The sequence below is a fragment of the Suncus etruscus genome, chromosome 14 (genome assembly GCF_024139225.1).
Source record: "Suncus etruscus isolate mSunEtr1 chromosome 14, mSunEtr1.pri.cur, whole genome shotgun sequence".
Lineage (NCBI taxonomy): Eukaryota > Metazoa > Chordata > Mammalia > Eulipotyphla > Soricidae > Suncus > Suncus etruscus.
In genome coordinates, this window is record NC_064861.1 from 29652724 (window position 1) to 29669612 (window position 16889).

At 39.8% G+C, this 16889-nt stretch overlaps 1 pseudogene; it reads right to left on the reverse strand.

The window, feature by feature from the left end:
* Positions 1 to 7494: 7494 nt before the first annotated feature.
* LOC126028356 (glycosaminoglycan xylosylkinase-like) lies at positions 7495 to 8697 on the reverse strand (annotated as a pseudogene).
* Between the last annotated feature and the right edge of the window lie 8192 nt (positions 8698 to 16889).

Consider the following 16889-nt stretch of genomic DNA (forward strand, 5'->3'; position numbering starts at 1 on the left):
AGCTGGCTCATCATCCTTGGTGGGATATGGGGTTCTCTCTGGTTTAGTGCCAGTAGTAAACAATAAATTATCAGTCCCTGGGAAGGCCTTTAGATTGAGAACTCATCACCACTGGGAAGGCCACCCTTCCCCTCCTGTGGCATGTGTGCGGGACACTCTCTAGGGAGCCTGGCATGTACAGTGCAGAGTGAGAAATTCAGGTAAATGAACCAGAGCAACATGAAGCCATTCACAACAATGTTCCAGTGAAAGACATGGCACATTCAGTCCAGCTTAAAGGGGCCATCATGGTGATTATCCATCAGAAAGTCAAGTCACTCACCATCATTGGGGGTCTTCTCAGGTTCTTGGATCACTGTTAAAGCACCAGTTGTAAAATCACTCCATAAACCATATTTCCAACCTTGGGTGAACAAGTCTGAATCAGGGTCGCACATGAAATAATCCAAACCAGGCTGAGAGTGAAACACATATAGTCAGTCTGACAATCTTTTACCACCTATGGAATGCCAACTGCCTGCCAGAACTGTCGTTTTTTTTTTTTTTTTTTTTTTTTTAATTGAGTACAGGAACCACTCCCAGGTGAAGGAGAAAGGACAGAGTAAGGGCAGATAGCCCAGGCTATCCTGAGCCTGTCCGCTCAGGTTTACATATAAAACAGTCTCTGTTTTGGTGTAAAACTAAGCCATAAACAAACAAATTCAAAGGAACCAAGGCTAATCTTTGCTTTGGGTGAAACCAAATTGTAAACAAACAGATACAAAGAAACCAGGATGATCTATCATTGTTTTGGGTAAAACAAGTACAATCTAACAATTATAATTTGTCTCAGATGGGCCTTAGGATAAATTTAATTATTCTTTGAATATTGATTCTGCCTTCTTTATAAGGATTTAGTCTTTAATACTTGGGTTATGGGGACAAGGAGTGATGCTCAAGGACTACACTTGGCTCTACTCAAAGGATAATATGTGATGTTAAGGGTCAGAGGGGGATTGGTTGCATGCAAGGCACATATTTTAACCACTTTACTATCTGGCCCCTGGTTTTTAATATTTTGAAATTTAGACTATCTTTTAATAGGTTATGTTGTTGCATAACAGCAAAATTTGGTAACAAAAATCTATCAAGATTTTTAGTTTCAGCTTCCTTTTCATATTTCCTTAGATCAGTGCTTCTCAAATAGTGGGATGTGCCCCCCAGGGGGGGCACGAGACTCTGTAAAGGGGGGTGCATTTGACCTAGGCAAACATTGTCATAACAAGCTAAGCCCCATGTTTATGTCTCTCTATGTCTCTGGAGCTGAGTGTCGCTGTGTCCTGCTTCCAACCCCGCTTCGAAAAGCTATGCATTGCAAAACATGCTCATTGTAGTCATTAATCCAGACATCACCTCTGATTTAAAAAAATCAGCTCAAAAAAATCAGCTCAAATTATTTTATATATTTTTGTTTTGCAGGTTAAAATTTTTAATAAAGATACTATTTACAGTCATGTGGGGGGTGCAAAAAATGTTATCTTCTTCCTGGGGGGGGCATGACAGAAAATAATTGAGAAGCACTGCCTGAGATTAAGTTTTTCACAAAGGAAATGAATACATATTAGCCAGGAAATTTTTGTTTCATTTTAAAAAACAGAGAAGCCAGTTAATGTACCTCTAAATACCTTAGAACTTGCTGCTTCTTGTCCCACATTCAAACAAACTGTGAAGTTCCCATAAACAGTGGGAATTATGACCCATTTCTAACTGGGTCACAGTTAGTCACCACTGACAAGATTGATTCAAAGCCATTACTTTGTTTTGAAGAGTGAATAGAGACAAAGGGATAGCTCTGTGCTCAAGGTTTCATTAACACCATGTTATGTTCTATCTGGTATAAGGTAGCCTACTCTTGCCCAACTTCCTGGATCTGAATCTATCATTTTGTAAAAGAGAGAAGAAAAATTATTTCCAATTAACCTGTTGCCTTTCACTAATGTCTCTATGTTTGAGGCTTCATAGCTTAAAAAACTGAAACTAGATGTAATATTGAATTATAATTACCTTTGTAGAATACATGATTTTTAAGCTATATGCCAGCTAAGAGAACTCTGCAAATACACTATGTTTAGAAAAAAAATTCATTAACTGTCGTGTTTAGTTCAACATTTCATAGAAACATTTGATTAATTTAGAGATGACTTTGGCAATCATTTTGTTTGTGAAAAGCAAGCCTCTTATTATTATTTTGATTCTCAGTACAAACCTAGGATCATTGAAACAGGGTCAGCCATTCAAAATTTTTTAATAAAAGTAGGTCATGTTTTATAGTTAACAAGGTGGCCAGAATTTTTAAGTGATTTCAAGAAGCAGTAATTAGCAAACATTTTAATTTCTCAGATTTTTCAACTAAAGAAAAGATTTAACATTGAAATCTTTTCCCAAGGAAGAATAACCAACTTCCTTAAAACAATAGAATTTGTTTTCCTTGCTTATGACAGGTTTTCTGGAGCTAGTTCAAAATATTTAATAGCAAATGCATTCAAAACTGAACACTAACTACATGGTATCTGACTTAGTGGTTTTAGAAAGAAAATCCATTGAAATGCTGTTTTGATGAGGGTTATTGATTGATGTAAGAAATATATTACCAGTCAAGCACATTGAAATAACAAAGTAATACCACTATTAGAGGAAACAGAAAAACACAACATATTTAATGGAAGTAAAACTTACAATGCCACAAGACAGCATATGCTGCCAGCAAATATGAAGCCAATTAAGGACCCAAACATAAACCATTTCTTTCTTACTAAGTGGTTAAGGAGACACTAAGCATCCTGGTTCACAGACATCAGCAAGATTTAATAATCAACAACATTTAGCAAAGTTTGCTAACCTCTTTAGGACAGAAAACAAGACAGAGGAGATCAGAGCACTCATCTTTATAGCACTACTAGGTATTCATACAGTAATGGTCACTACCAATCACATTACCTCAGGGCATTTACAAGCACATACACCTCCAACCCCTGTACAACACATAAACACCGTATTACCTCTTACACACATATCTCTCCTGCCACACATACACACACCACACACAATGCATACACCTCACATATACTCCACACATACCCCTACTATATGTATATATATATTTATATATATATAAGATATTTATATATTAATATATATTTGTATATATATAAATATATATTAATATATAAATATATCCCCACATATACCCCTAAAAACCTTGTATGCCCCTTATTCAAACAAACACACACACATGACACTTACACACACACATACTACAGCTATGGTTCCTAGATATCTGCTACAGTGTTCACAATATAGAAATTAAAGCACAGTATTCTGAATCTCAAACTTTTATACTGCCTTGCATATACTCTCCTGTGTTGAGTAAAGCTCAACATTTATATGGGAAGTTATTATTAATTTTATTTTTATTTATTTATTTTTGTTTTTGGGTCACACCCAATGACGCTCCTGGCTACTCGCTGAGAAATTGCTCCTGGCTTGGGGGACCATATGGGACACCGGGGGGGGGGGGTCGAACTGCAGTCCATCCTAGGTCAGTGCATGCAAGTCAAATGCCCTACCACTTGCGCCACCACTCCAGCCCCTTGTTTTATTTTTTTAATTAATTTTTTGTTTGTTTATTTTTTCAGACTCAAAATCTAGAGAAAATGTCAGAAACTGGGTTGCACCTATACCTGTGGGTATCTCCCCATAGTCCCTACCAAGTCAACAGGAAAAAATCCTTGCCAAAGTACCTTGACACATCTCTTTTAAGTACAGCTTTTTGGTGACTCTTAGTTCCCCCTTTCCCAACATTTTGTGTGAGAGTAACCCCTAAGTCCTCCAGAAACCAGAACAGTCATATCTACTTTTTGATCTCAATTGAGGAATCAGGGGGAAGGAAGCAGGCTAGGCACAGCGGGGTTCCCAAAGCCAGATCTTGGGGTGCAGGTAGTAAGGTGGTGTTGAACCAACTTTTTAGGCACTCATCAGCAAGAATGTGACCCTATGCCCACCTTCACCTGGGCTTACTTGACAGCGAAGAACCCTCTGCTGCAGCTCAAGTGGCCAGAAAACTGCTGCCTCCCTAATCCAGAGGGAGTCACTGACTTGAGACCATGAGAGCAGAGGTGGAAGGAAGACAGTGAATGGGCACAGAGGTTAAAAAGTTAATTTTTATTTGTTTGAGGGTCATACTGGGAAGTGCTCAGGGACTTTGTTCTGTGTTCAGGGATTATTCATCACCTCTGGTGATGATTCTCAGAGACTGTGTGGTGCCAGGGGGCAAACTGGCATTATCTGTATGCAAGGCAAATGCTTTTAACACCTACCAGGGGTCTGCAACCTTTCAGACATAAAGAGCCACTTGGACCCGTTTCCGAAGGAAACTGGGAGCCGCAAAACCATTGCAACATTTAAAACAAATATAACACTGCATATATTGTTTCTTACCTTAATGCTATATACGTCACCAGGTACGGCTGCCTCCATTGGCTCCGCTCCTCAGCTCCGCCTCACTGCTATAGATATAGCGGAGAGAAGCGGAGCTGAGATTAAAGCAGTATTTTTTTTTTCTGACATCGGCTCCGGAGCCGCGGCAAGCCTTCAAAAGAGCCGCATGCGGCTCCGGAGCCGCAGGTTGCCGACACCTGATCCTATACTATCACTCCAGACCTTGAAAGGGTTTTTTTTTGTTGTTGTTTGTTTTGTTTTTGGATCACACCCTGCAGTACTCAGGGGTTACTCCTGGCTCTGTGCTCAAAAATTGCTCCTGGCAGGCCTGGAGGACCATATAGGATGCCTGGATTCCAACCACCATTCGTCCTGAATCAGTTGCATGTAAGGCAAACACCATACCTCTATACTATCTCTCTGGCCCTGAAAGGTTTTGTTTTGTTTTGTTTTGTTTTTAAGAAAGAATGGGCTGGAGTGGTAGTACAGCAGGTAGGCTGATCTGGGTTCCATCCCTGGAATCCCATATGTTCCCTCTAACACTGCCAGGAGTTATTCCTGAATGCAGATCCAAAAGTAACCCCTCAGCAGCAACAGGTGTGGCCCCAAAAAAGGAAAAGAAAAGTTGGAATTGGGGTTGGGGTTAGAATTGGAGTTGGACTGGAGCACAAGTGTCACCAGCAGAGTTCTGAATTCCACCATGGCTCTACAGATGATCATTGATGCATCACCAGCAACAACCTTGCAACACAGAAAAGGTAATAGCCCTTGTGCACTACCAGGTGTGGCCCACAAACCAAAACCAGATGACAAAGAAAAAATAAATTTGTTGCCAGAACATATTACCTTCAGATGACAGTGAAGAGCTGTCATGTATAGGGTTGTCTTTCCCAAAATAACATGTAATGTCTCAGCCTGAATTCTTTCATTCCCTCCTTAAGTTTCATCTAACATTATTAATCCTGAGAGCAAGAAGATTAAATGTCTTATTAGCATATGATCAAATATATAATATTCAGAGTCAAGCGCCCATGTACATTTCTCAATGGCTCCACCATAACAGCCCTCCATAGTTTCCTTCTCTCCAGCAACACACCAAGTGTCCAGAACATAAATCTGTGATCTGGCTCTAACCAGACTGAGGGGGACACTAATGGGGACCCCTACTGCCTTCCTCACCTATCTTTTGCTGTGTGGGAGCTTTCAGAATCAACCCGAACCCTAGAATAGCAAGTGACCCTGTGTCATGGACTTCTCAGTCCAAACACATTTCCCAAACCTGGTGTCCTCCTTTGGTCTCGGGGTCAGAATTCCTTACAGAGAGGTGAATTTTGCAGCTCTGATATTGGTTCTTTTGTTATTAACAGTTGCTTCTGCTGACAGCTTTCAGCACTGTTTTCTACTACTTCGTGTGCTGATTTGAACGGATAAAGTGGCTTTCAGGGGTTGGTACAGGTCTAGTCTCCTACATGCAGTCTGAAGACAGCCTTTTGAGCTGTCTCCCAGGACCTTCTTCTAATATATATTTTCTGATATTCAATATATATAAAGTTTTAATAACCCACACAATTCTTGTGTGAGTCTCAGACATAAGTAAATCTTAATTTCAGACTATTTTAGAGTTGTCAAATGTTGCTCAGTTATCTTTCAACATGAGAAAATCAGAATGAAAACTTGAAATCAATTTTAAAAGGGCAGTCGGTATTAAATGCACCTAACCTCTTTAGTTTAGTCTCTGCTTGACCAGAGACCAAGTGGGAATAGCCTGCCCACCAACAGAGAAAGAAAGAACGAGACATCCCTGGCTCAGGGGCCCAATTCCTCCACCAGACATGGAGTTGGCCCTTTTGTACAGCATGTGTCAGAGAGTGCCAGGAGAAGACAGAGAATGTTCTACACATGGGCTCATGCTAAACACTGGCCTAGAATCTCACCAACCACTGTGTCCAAACACAAACTGTCATCTAAATAAAACTTAATTGGGAGCTGTGGGTTTGACATAAATCCAAATCTTTAGGCTTCTCCTAGTCACCTTTCTCCATCAAAGGCTCTTTATTTCTTCTTGGCTTCCACGGGACACATTCCCTAAGTCAACTCAAGCCACCAGCAAGCTGGGCCCTGATAGGTATGTCAGAGTGAGCTGGTATTTCCCATAAGAAAGGCACACATGGGATGCCAACGAGTCAGGGCACAGGCCAAAGGCAGAGGTTGCAGCACATTTCAATAGTGAGAAGCATGAAGCTGAGGCAGGAATCTCACTCACAGCACAGTGTTGTAGCTGAGTCTAGAGAATGAATGGCCAGGGAGGGGCAGAAGGGTGCTCAGAGAGACACAGCTTGAATATTACTGAAACTGTAAAGGCAAGTGCCCTAGGCAGCTCTTTGGTTCATGTGGACGCCTCCTGTCTGCTGTCAAACCAGATGGACTTTATGGACTCAGTTGAGAGAGTCCATTTCTCATCAATCTAGTCTGTTCCTGATGTTATTCTAGAACATTATTGCACCACCCCCAAGTCATGTAAAAGCTCAATATCTTTCCTGTCTGTCCTTCTATATATACTCAAGACATTTCCCTCCCCAGTTCCCACAAGCTTGATGGCATGCCAGGTGTTACTTGCCCCCATATCTCAAGCTGCCAGCTTCCCAGGTTGATTAGTCTCAGTGACAAAAGGCTCACAAGATTGCAATATGCTCTCAGAAAATCCATGGTGTGGAGAAAGGGCTGGAATGTATAACACCACATACATGCTCTGACCAGTCCTAACCTGAACCAGCCCAAGTCACCTCTGTTTGTCCTTTGTCATGGGACTATTTCCGTATCTTCTGTGAGGTCCAATCTTGGAGGAGCTGAAGCTAAAGGAGGGAGGAACATTACTATCATCTGGGAAGTATCTTGAGTTTCTGCTACAGAAAATACCCCCAAAATTCCAGATCCTCCCTCCTGCCCCATTCTCAGAGCTCATGAGGGTGATTTGCTGTTTATCTCTGTGAAAACCAGTTCCACCTGCATGTGTGGCAGCTACAAGTGGGAGAGTGGCATCCTGTCTTCCATCAACACTGTGTCTAGAACTGGTCAGTGTACTTCTTCACAGTAGCCAACACACTCCAAAGCTGCTGCTCTAGGGCTTCTAGGTGAGCATCTGAGAGCATGGGTGAGATGGGGTCATGAACTATGGCAGACCAAAAGGTTGACTCCAGCACCCCATTCTTCAGGTTGTTCAGTTTGTTCCAAGTAGAAACTTTATGATGCAGCACTGATAGAATGCTTCTCTCATCCAGCATGGGGGTTCCCGAATTTTTTGGCCTTGTCCATCAGGATGAGCATGCTAGCACTCTTGACATCCTGAAAGCTCTTGTAGTGATGGTGGTCGATATTGTTGGTCAGGTAGTCAAAGACCTGTTGATGATGTCCTGGAGGCATGGGCCAGAGTCATATCAGATGTCTTCTTCACACCATCATAGCTCTCATCATTTTCCCACCTGTCCAGCTTGCTCTCTCAGTAGGTCCAGCCTCAGGGGTGCTGGTGCTTCTGCAGGGGCCACATGTCAGGAAGCCAGAGTGTGACAGAGCCTTCCATGAGCCATACATGGTGTCTTCTTCTGTCTCTGTTTCCTAGCAGTAGTAGCACTTTTTGTAGAAGCAGGTGTTGTTCCTACACTCAAGAATGTACTCAGGAGCTGCCCTGTGGTGACTAGCTTCACCTCTGTCTGCAGATCAACAAATCTGCCAACTACCAAAGGGGCTTGGAGGAAACCCAGGATCCTGTCCATATGGAAGGCTTCCACTTCTGCATTGTGTCAGTCATGGCCCACATATGGTTTCCCTCTATCACATAGTCATGGCTATACCACTTTGCTTTAAAAACCGCTTTCTGGCCACCTTCAAGGATTAATAAAGCTTTCAACTATATCCCTTTGTAGCCCACATTGGCCTTAATAATTTTCTTGATGACCATGGCATGCATGATCACCCCCAGTTCTGGAGTGCCTTCAAGGTACACCTTCTGGGGCACAACCCTCTGGGCTTCGATCTCACAGAGAAACTGTAAGGTATAGTTGAGGTTGGGGGCCAGCTCTGCTCACAAACTTGCAGTTATTCACTGAAAAGCTCTCTGGTCCTCCCAGTTGGCAATGGGTGCATCCAGGTTTTCAATCAGGAAAACTTGGGTGAAAATCAAGAGGACAGGAGAATCTTCAACAGCACAATGTGCTGCTTGAGCATCGTGATAGACTCTGACCTTCTGTCCTTCTGTTCTGACCCACTCTCTCGCTCACCAAGGATAGCAGATCTGGCAAGGGTCATTGAGGAGATGCCATTGTCACCCACACAAGTCTCTCTCTGTGAGAGGCACCTGAACCTCTTAAAAGTTGCCTTCTGCGTGGCGCCAGCCACTTCCCAAACACTGGAAAGTTATATCTTTGAACCAAGAAAGAAAATAGCATGTGAATTGAAGAATGTGTAAAAATTCAAATCCAAGGGAAATCATTTTCCTGGCCACATATGTATATAGCACTTGGTGTGGTGTAGGTTATGAGTTAAGCATTGAGAAAAAGTCCATTCATTTGAAAACACAAAGTTGTGAATTTAGGGATAATAATTTCCTTTCAGATGGAAAAAGCAGATCTCAAGTGTGAGAGTTGGAGCTATTTTCTTTCCACAATGATGATTTTCAGCATCTGTATTCAGTTTGCATTTAATCATACTAAAAACGTGTATTTGAGGTTTCCAAATCTTTGTCAAGCATTTTATTCTTTTATTTAATAAAAGGGGTTTTCTTTTCAGAGAAAATTATGTTTCTCATTTTCCTTTCTCAAAACTGATCATACCTTCTTACCTTTGGGAATGCTTCAAGTCTTTGAAAGGAAGTCACGACATCATTCACTACTGACTGAAGTGTGTTTCATTAAAAGAAAATTGCTGTTGAGTCATTTCCTGAAATTGAATCCTTACTTTTAGGAGGATAATTGCATGCGTGCTTCAGAAGTGAATTCAGTCAAACTTTTATTTGATTGTTATATTTCTCTTTAGAATAGAGCTTTAATTTTCTATCTAGAAAAAAAAATCACTAACTTTAAACTCAGAGAATGATACGTAGAGATTCCCTGGGTGGTATTGATGATGTGAATCCACTTCATTGATTCCCAAAATGATTTAGTCACATTTCCTTGAATAAACAATGTAGGAAATTGGGTTAAATTATTTAATCAATTACAGTGCATCTTAAATGATAGTTAGCTTCAGTATAATTAGCTTCAGTATAGTATTAGTACATTATCTAACCATAAAAGAGGAACACTTCATAACCCAGTGATATTTTTCACACTCAGAGTCCTCTAAATTTTGAAAGTCTTGTAAGATCATTTTCAAGTAGTTTAAATTTTGTTCAGTTTTTATATCTTTCTATGGAAATATGTTGAATTGGATGACTGTATTTCTATTTTGAAAAAATATATGCTCAATTTCAAAATATGATACATCAATTTTAAAACTTCAATATACGACCCTCTGTACGGTGAGATAAATAATGGGGAGGCACCCAATTAGATTTTCATTACTAGATGTTTATTGTTTAGTGCTGTGAGCACTTCTCCCTAAGTGCTAATTCTCTCGCTGAGGTTATTCCTTTCTCATGGCTTTAAGCTTATGTTATTGACACTTATATCTATGTCTCCAGTTTTAATCTCTCTCTTCACCTTCAGATTATCATATCCAAGACTGTTAGACTTTGCTTGGTTTTCTAAGTAATCTCAAACTAAACACCTAAAGTGAAAGAAAGAAAGAAAGAAAGAAGAAAGAAGAGAGAAAGAGAAGAAAGAAAGAAAGAAAGAAAGAGAGAAGAGAAAGAAAAGAAAGAAAGAGAGAGAGAAAGAAAGAAAGAAAGAGAGAGAGAAAGAAAGAAAGAAAGAAAGAAGAAAGAAAGAAAGAAAGAAAGGAAGGAAGGAAGAAAGGAAGAAAGGAAGAAAGAGAAAGAAAGAGAGATGAAGAGAAAGAAAGAGAGAGATGAAGAGAGAGAAAGAGAAAGATGAAGGAAGGAAAGAAGGAAGGAAGGAGTAAAAGAACAAAGGAAGAAACAAAAGAACAAATAAATGAAGGAAAAAAGGAATGAAGAAAGGAACTAAGGAACAGAGGAAAAGAAATGACCAATGAATAAACCTATAGACACTTTGGTATAGCCTGCTACTAATACTGCCACCCTCTTCCTCCACGCCTTACCCCACCACCACCTCCACTTCAGGAAAAACAGTCAAGTACCAGTGTAGAATCAGAAATAAAATTAATTTTCCCAATTTTGCCTAAGGACAGCATATAATCTTATACATTTTATATTTCTCAAAAATTATGTATTAAATAATATCTTTCATCTAAGCATCTTAATACATGCTACCAAAAAAAGATTCACATAATTACATGTACTTATACATCATTATTATACATTAGATAGCAAAAGATGGCTTAATTTATTCAAGATTTCAGTGACTTCTGATGTCTCTGCATTGGAGTAGACATTGCAAGATAGGCCTGAACAACAGTTTGACTTTTATAATATATCATTTAAGCCTTAGAAAGTCTATTATTGGCTGACTTATTAGCATAAGAAAAAAGTGAAGTGACTTGTAGACTATCAACAGGGAATCATGGGTAATCCGGGGCCAGTTAGCTACCTCAGGTTGCTTCACTTGGTTCTTCCTGTCTAGTTGGCACACCACAGTCCACAGCTGAATAGGTTTGTCAGGGAAAGCTCTGAGAAGGAAGTGGGGCTCCCTCTTGGCAGTTAACCAAAAGTATTTTCCTGAGGTCAAAATGTGACAGTTGTCTGCTGTGCTGGCCTCGCTTAAAATGTAAAGACAAGTCTTCTTTGAGATCAGCCCCTACAAAACTTAGCTTCCAGATGCACCAAATATGGCTCTGGTGCCGTGGTTTCCTAATGGCATGTCTGTTACCACTTTAACTCTCCCCTCCAAACCTCATTCTTCTTTCAGACTAGCACAAAGGGGAGCCTCTGATCACAATATAAACTGCTCCCTTCAAGAATGTTATGCTTCCTTCTGAGATCAAAATGGATGAGGTGGCAATAGGGAAGCTTCAGGAATCAGTGAGGCACTAGGGTTGCCAGTGTTTTGGTGGCATAGCTGACAGATACATCCTCTGCTTTTGGAGATTCCCAGGCATACCTGGTCTCCTTATAACTACAGATTCTGTCTCATGAGTGTAAAGTCCAAAAGAAACTCTTTAAGATCTTATCACATGTATTCAAGGACTTCTGGAGGGCTAATTCATTCATATATATGAGAAAATTGACATTCAAAAAGCAGGTACTGGCCATGAGCTCTTCAGGGTACAGGCTATTTTTTGCTTATGTGTGTGCTTCAGAATGACTGGACTGAATTTCTCACAAAAGGTCAGCATACATTTTCTGCACACCCTCATACTCTGATTTATTTTATTGAACTTGTCATGCATGATGTTCTAAAAATGTTCATGTTCTAAGAATATAAATTATGTCCACAAAGTTGAAGATTTCTAAGTGTGCAACAGGAAAAATGAACCTGTTCTCTGCCTCTACATTGGAACAGCCCTGTAGCAGAGGCTACAGATGATAAACCCATTAAATTTACTAGGCCCAAGAAAAAGCATAGTGGTAGAGAGGGATCACAGGACAGGGGGAGAAAGTAGATGTGAATTTTATTTTACTTAAAATCCAGCCATTTGATTCTGGGCAATTTTTTCACCTTTTGAGAACTAGAAATGCTTCTCAAAGTAATCAAATTTAGGACTGGGCAGAGAGGTAAGCAAATTAACTGCGTAGTAATTCTGCCTTATAAAGGAAACATATCCCTGGTTCAGAATCTTTATATCTCTCAGAGACTGGAAGAAACAGATTGTCTGGAAGGGGAGATCATGCCTCTGTGGTTCCAAGTCTTTTCAGCCTTTTTTGTGTTTTGAAATTTGACATCAAGGCAGAAATCAACCCAATCTTAAGTAAGATTGCAACCCAATCTTAATGGTGGAGAGATGTTCTATACTTAGCCAAAGAGATCCTACTCTCTAGCACCAGAAACAGTTGTAAAAGATAAGAAGACAATCAAATCACAGTAAATCCAACTTCTTCCTTCAGCTTGTATGCAAGTCTTCAGAAACAGACATCTTTAGATTTAATATGATGGGATGAAAAGAGTGTGCTGAAGTCACCAGAAGCTGTTTTCTTAGCTCCCCTGGAGGAGGCCTACCTAAAGAAGTGGAAGGCATGGCCAACAGAGGGATAAGCAAAGGGGTGGAAGGCAGCATTCCAGTGATGCTATTTGAGTTTCTGAATCTAGACTTATGTAAAACATTTTTTTTTTTTTGGTGGGGAAGCTACACCTGGTGATGCTCAGGGGTTACTCCTAATATGCTCTCAGAAATTGCTCCTGGCCTGAGGGGACCATATGGGACGCGAGGGGATCAAACCTTGGTCCATCCTAGCTTAGCATATGCAAGGCAAATGCCCTACTGCTTGTGCCACTGCTCCAGCCTCAAGACTTATATGTTTTTTTGTTTTTTTTTTTGGTTTTTGGGGCCACATCTATTTGATGCTCAGGAGTTACTTCTGGCTAAGGGCTCAGAAATCGCCCCTGGCTTGGGGGGACCCTCTGGGACGCTGGGGTATCGAACTGCAGTCCTTCCTTGGCTAGCACTTGCAAGGCAGACACCTTACCTCTAGCACCACCTCACCGGCCCCAAGTAACTTTTTAAGTTTAAATTTTTTTTACCCCAAATGAATTCTAGTTGTATTCCACCATTTCTCATGAAAGCTCCTAAGTAATATAGCCTAAAATATTTCAAAGAAGGAATGTGAACATCTTATGGAGATAGGGACTCCATTATTAGAATTGGAGACAAAATTTAGACATGAAATATGACGTACTGATTCCCATTTCAGTTAATTCATTTGCAACCACACTATGCCGTATATGTTTCATCATGAAGAAGCCAGTATTTTCTGAATACCAGTATAGTTTTTGTTTGTTTGGTTGGTTTTTGTTTTGGGGCCACACCCAGTGATGCTCAGGGGTTACTCCTGACTCTGCATTCAAAAATCACTCCTGGCTTGGGGGACCATAGGAGATGCTGGAGGATCAAACTGCCCTCTGTCCTTGGTCAGCCATGTGCAAGAAATGCCCTACTGCTGCACCACCGCTCCACCCCCCCTGGTTTTTATTCTAAAATCCATTAACTTAACCAAAAGATTAATATTGATGGTTCTATGATATAAAAAGAAATAGACTAAATGATTTGTGGGTAAGTCTAAGTAAAAGATTCAATGACCTCAGGAACAAAGTAGAAATGATATACTTGATTCTATTTCATATACCTCCGCCCGCCAATTGAATAATCTAATTTATTCTAAGTACAACAAAAGAATCTTTTATAAATACATTTATATGCAGTGTCTCACAGTGGGCTTATGCATAGTTGAAACTCTTTTAGATATAAGGAAGGAAGACAATAAGGATCAGAAAGATGAAAAGTTTGAGTAAGTTTTCAAGTGAAAATTAGCTTTTTTCTACTATTCCACCAAGTTTATATTTTAAAACAAGTCTCATTACTAATTATCATTTAACCTCCAAATATGTTTATGAAACCTAGTTGGCTATGCAGCTATTGCTTTTCTTAAATTGAATGGAAGAAACTGAGTAGTGAAACCTTCAGTCAAAGCCTCAGACCACAAGCTGTCTCAGTAGGACTGAAGATCAGGAGCAAATGAGGTAACAGAAGATGGTGACATCTGATTGCTGCCCCAACTGTAGTGGTTCCATGAAGTGGGTGTGATAGGACTCTCACCATTTGTAATACTCATTTCCTATTGTTGTATGCTGTATGAAAATGGGCATTCCTAGGTTTAGTAACAATGAATAATGTCTTAGAAAACTCAAAAACTTGATGCTGACTAAATTTTTAGGTCACTTGGATTATTGTTTAGTAATGTGTTATATCATGCTCTGTGATCAGATTTTCTAAACCGCAGTCAGGAAGTAGATCAATGGTGAAAAAAAGGTCTCAGCATCAGAAAGTAAGATTTATCAAAGGATTTTGTTTTTCATGGCCTAATAAAAATATGCAAGTGCTTTTAAGCTTTCTATTCTGTAGTATGAAATTCAGGAATAAGAGGCAGATTTCATGTCATCAAAATCACACAACTTAAGGGCATCTTTTACTCTGCTATGAGTAGTTAAAATTTAGGCATGAAAACAAAAGGGGGAAGGGTCAGAGAAATTTCACAGCAGGTAAGGCGTGAAGCCTGGTTGCAGCCAACACAGGTTCAACCCTCAGCATTTCATATGGTCCCTGAGCACCGCTAGAAGTGATTCCTGAGTCCAGAGCCAGGAGTAACTCCTGAGTATTGAGAGGTATGGCTCCATAACCAAAAAAAAAAAAAAAAAGTAAAGAGAAAGCTATTTTATGATCATTTCCATTAATTAGCAAAATATAATATGCCATATGGATCATAGTATACTATTAAAATATGTTTTTAAAATTAGTTCATTTTTAGGTAAGAAATCTTCAGATAACTCATATAATAATCTAAACAATCTATTTTTAGTGATCAATGGGTTTGGTCAATAGTTTATATTCTAAGCAGATGCTATTATAGCAACTGTTTTTGAAGTTTCCAAATATATGTAAAACTTCAAGTATGAATTTTATTAATATTCATTGTGGTACTAATATAAAATTTTCATATCAATTCTTAGTGAATATTTTATAATATAAGTGCATGTTATAAATAACATATAGTAATTGTTATTGGTTTCTTACATCTTTACTCTGAGCTATATATTTCTCTGGCCTTGCCACTGTAATTCAGAGAAATGCTGAAGTTTTGACTTTGGGGGCCAACTATTCAGTTTCTTTAATGAAATTCTTACAATAGCACTATACACAATTTTCATTATTTATTCTTTAATATGATTGAAAAAAGATGCCACATTCACTATTCTAGATTCTGATAGAGCAGACAGAAACCATGCTTGCTTTTGAAACTTTCATTCGTGTGTGTGTGTGTGTCTGTGTGTGTGAGAGAGGAGACATGCGTGAATAGAGGGAAAAAGATAATTTAGAGGTTGATCCCAGCTATCAAGGTAACATGACAGAGGGTGTGAAATGAAGGCAACATGCATAGCATCACTTAGAAACACCCTCACTGCAGATGGACATTTAAAACCAAACCTGGATGATGAGGAGGAGGCAGCCTGCATTTTTGAGGGAAAAGAGCAAGAGAAAAAGAATTGGCAGGCATAGTGAAGACAGAAGTTAGGAAGGAGAGTAATTTAGATAGTGAGTGAAGCTGGCATCCCAGCATACAGACATTGGGGATCATCAAGCAGCAAAGTGGTATCTGATTCATATCTTTAAAAGATCACCATGGATGCTGGTGAATATTAGGCCACAGGGAGAGGCAAGAGTAAGGCTTTTGGCTGGTTTGTTGTTGGTTGGATGAGTCAGGGAGAGCAGGTAGTGGAGGTAGAAATCCAGTGTTGTCGATTCACTGAGTCGTGTCCAGCATAAGTTTATTCCCTAGAACCAGGTTATCTTTTTTAATCCCACACAATGTTCTATATGGTTAGAAAACTCCTTCAAAAGTAAGAACAGGAGAAAAGGTATCATAATAATCTCTGTAAGGAAAAAGCCATTGATTTGTGGTGGAGAAATAAAGGTAGATTCAAGATGAATCAGAAAGGATTAAGCTGGCAAGATTCATTGACGAATTGAAGATATGTAAGGGGTTATGGACTAAAAACCTGGAGTGCATGCAGTGTGGTGCTGTCACCGAATAGAACAAGGAAGATTGGAAATAGGTCAAGCTTATTTTAGGGAGGGGTCAAATATTTGTTTGGGGCTAAGATTAGTTGAAACTACCAGTCAGAAGCCAAACAATGAGAGTGAGTCAAGGAAAATTGTGATGTCATAAAGGTTAACACAGAAGCACAAAGAACTCACAGCCTTTTCTCAGCTCTTGCCCATGATTCTGGACCCATTGTGAAGTATGGAAGGGAGAAGCAGCGATAATTCTGTCTAGTAGGTTCATTGTCTCAGCTGGTTCTTCATACTTCTCCTCAATAGGGCATTCCCAGCAGTACCTGGAAGGACTTTTTGGATCTTTTTGTGTCTTCCTTTGGATGTCATAGCAATGGACTTTGTTTACTTTAAACCCACTTACCCCACTATAGTCACCAGTGAATGCAGAAGTCAAGGAGTGTTCAGCGATGGCGCTGGGTTTGCCTGCTTGCCTTGGCCTCCTCCTGCCAGTGTTCCTCCACATGTTGGCTTCATTCTCCACCAGTTTCTGCTCAAAAGCCTCATTGGCCCTTGAAATGCTAACTAAATCTCTGCCAAGAAACAGTCTATGGGTGTATATGGGAGGGATATGTAGG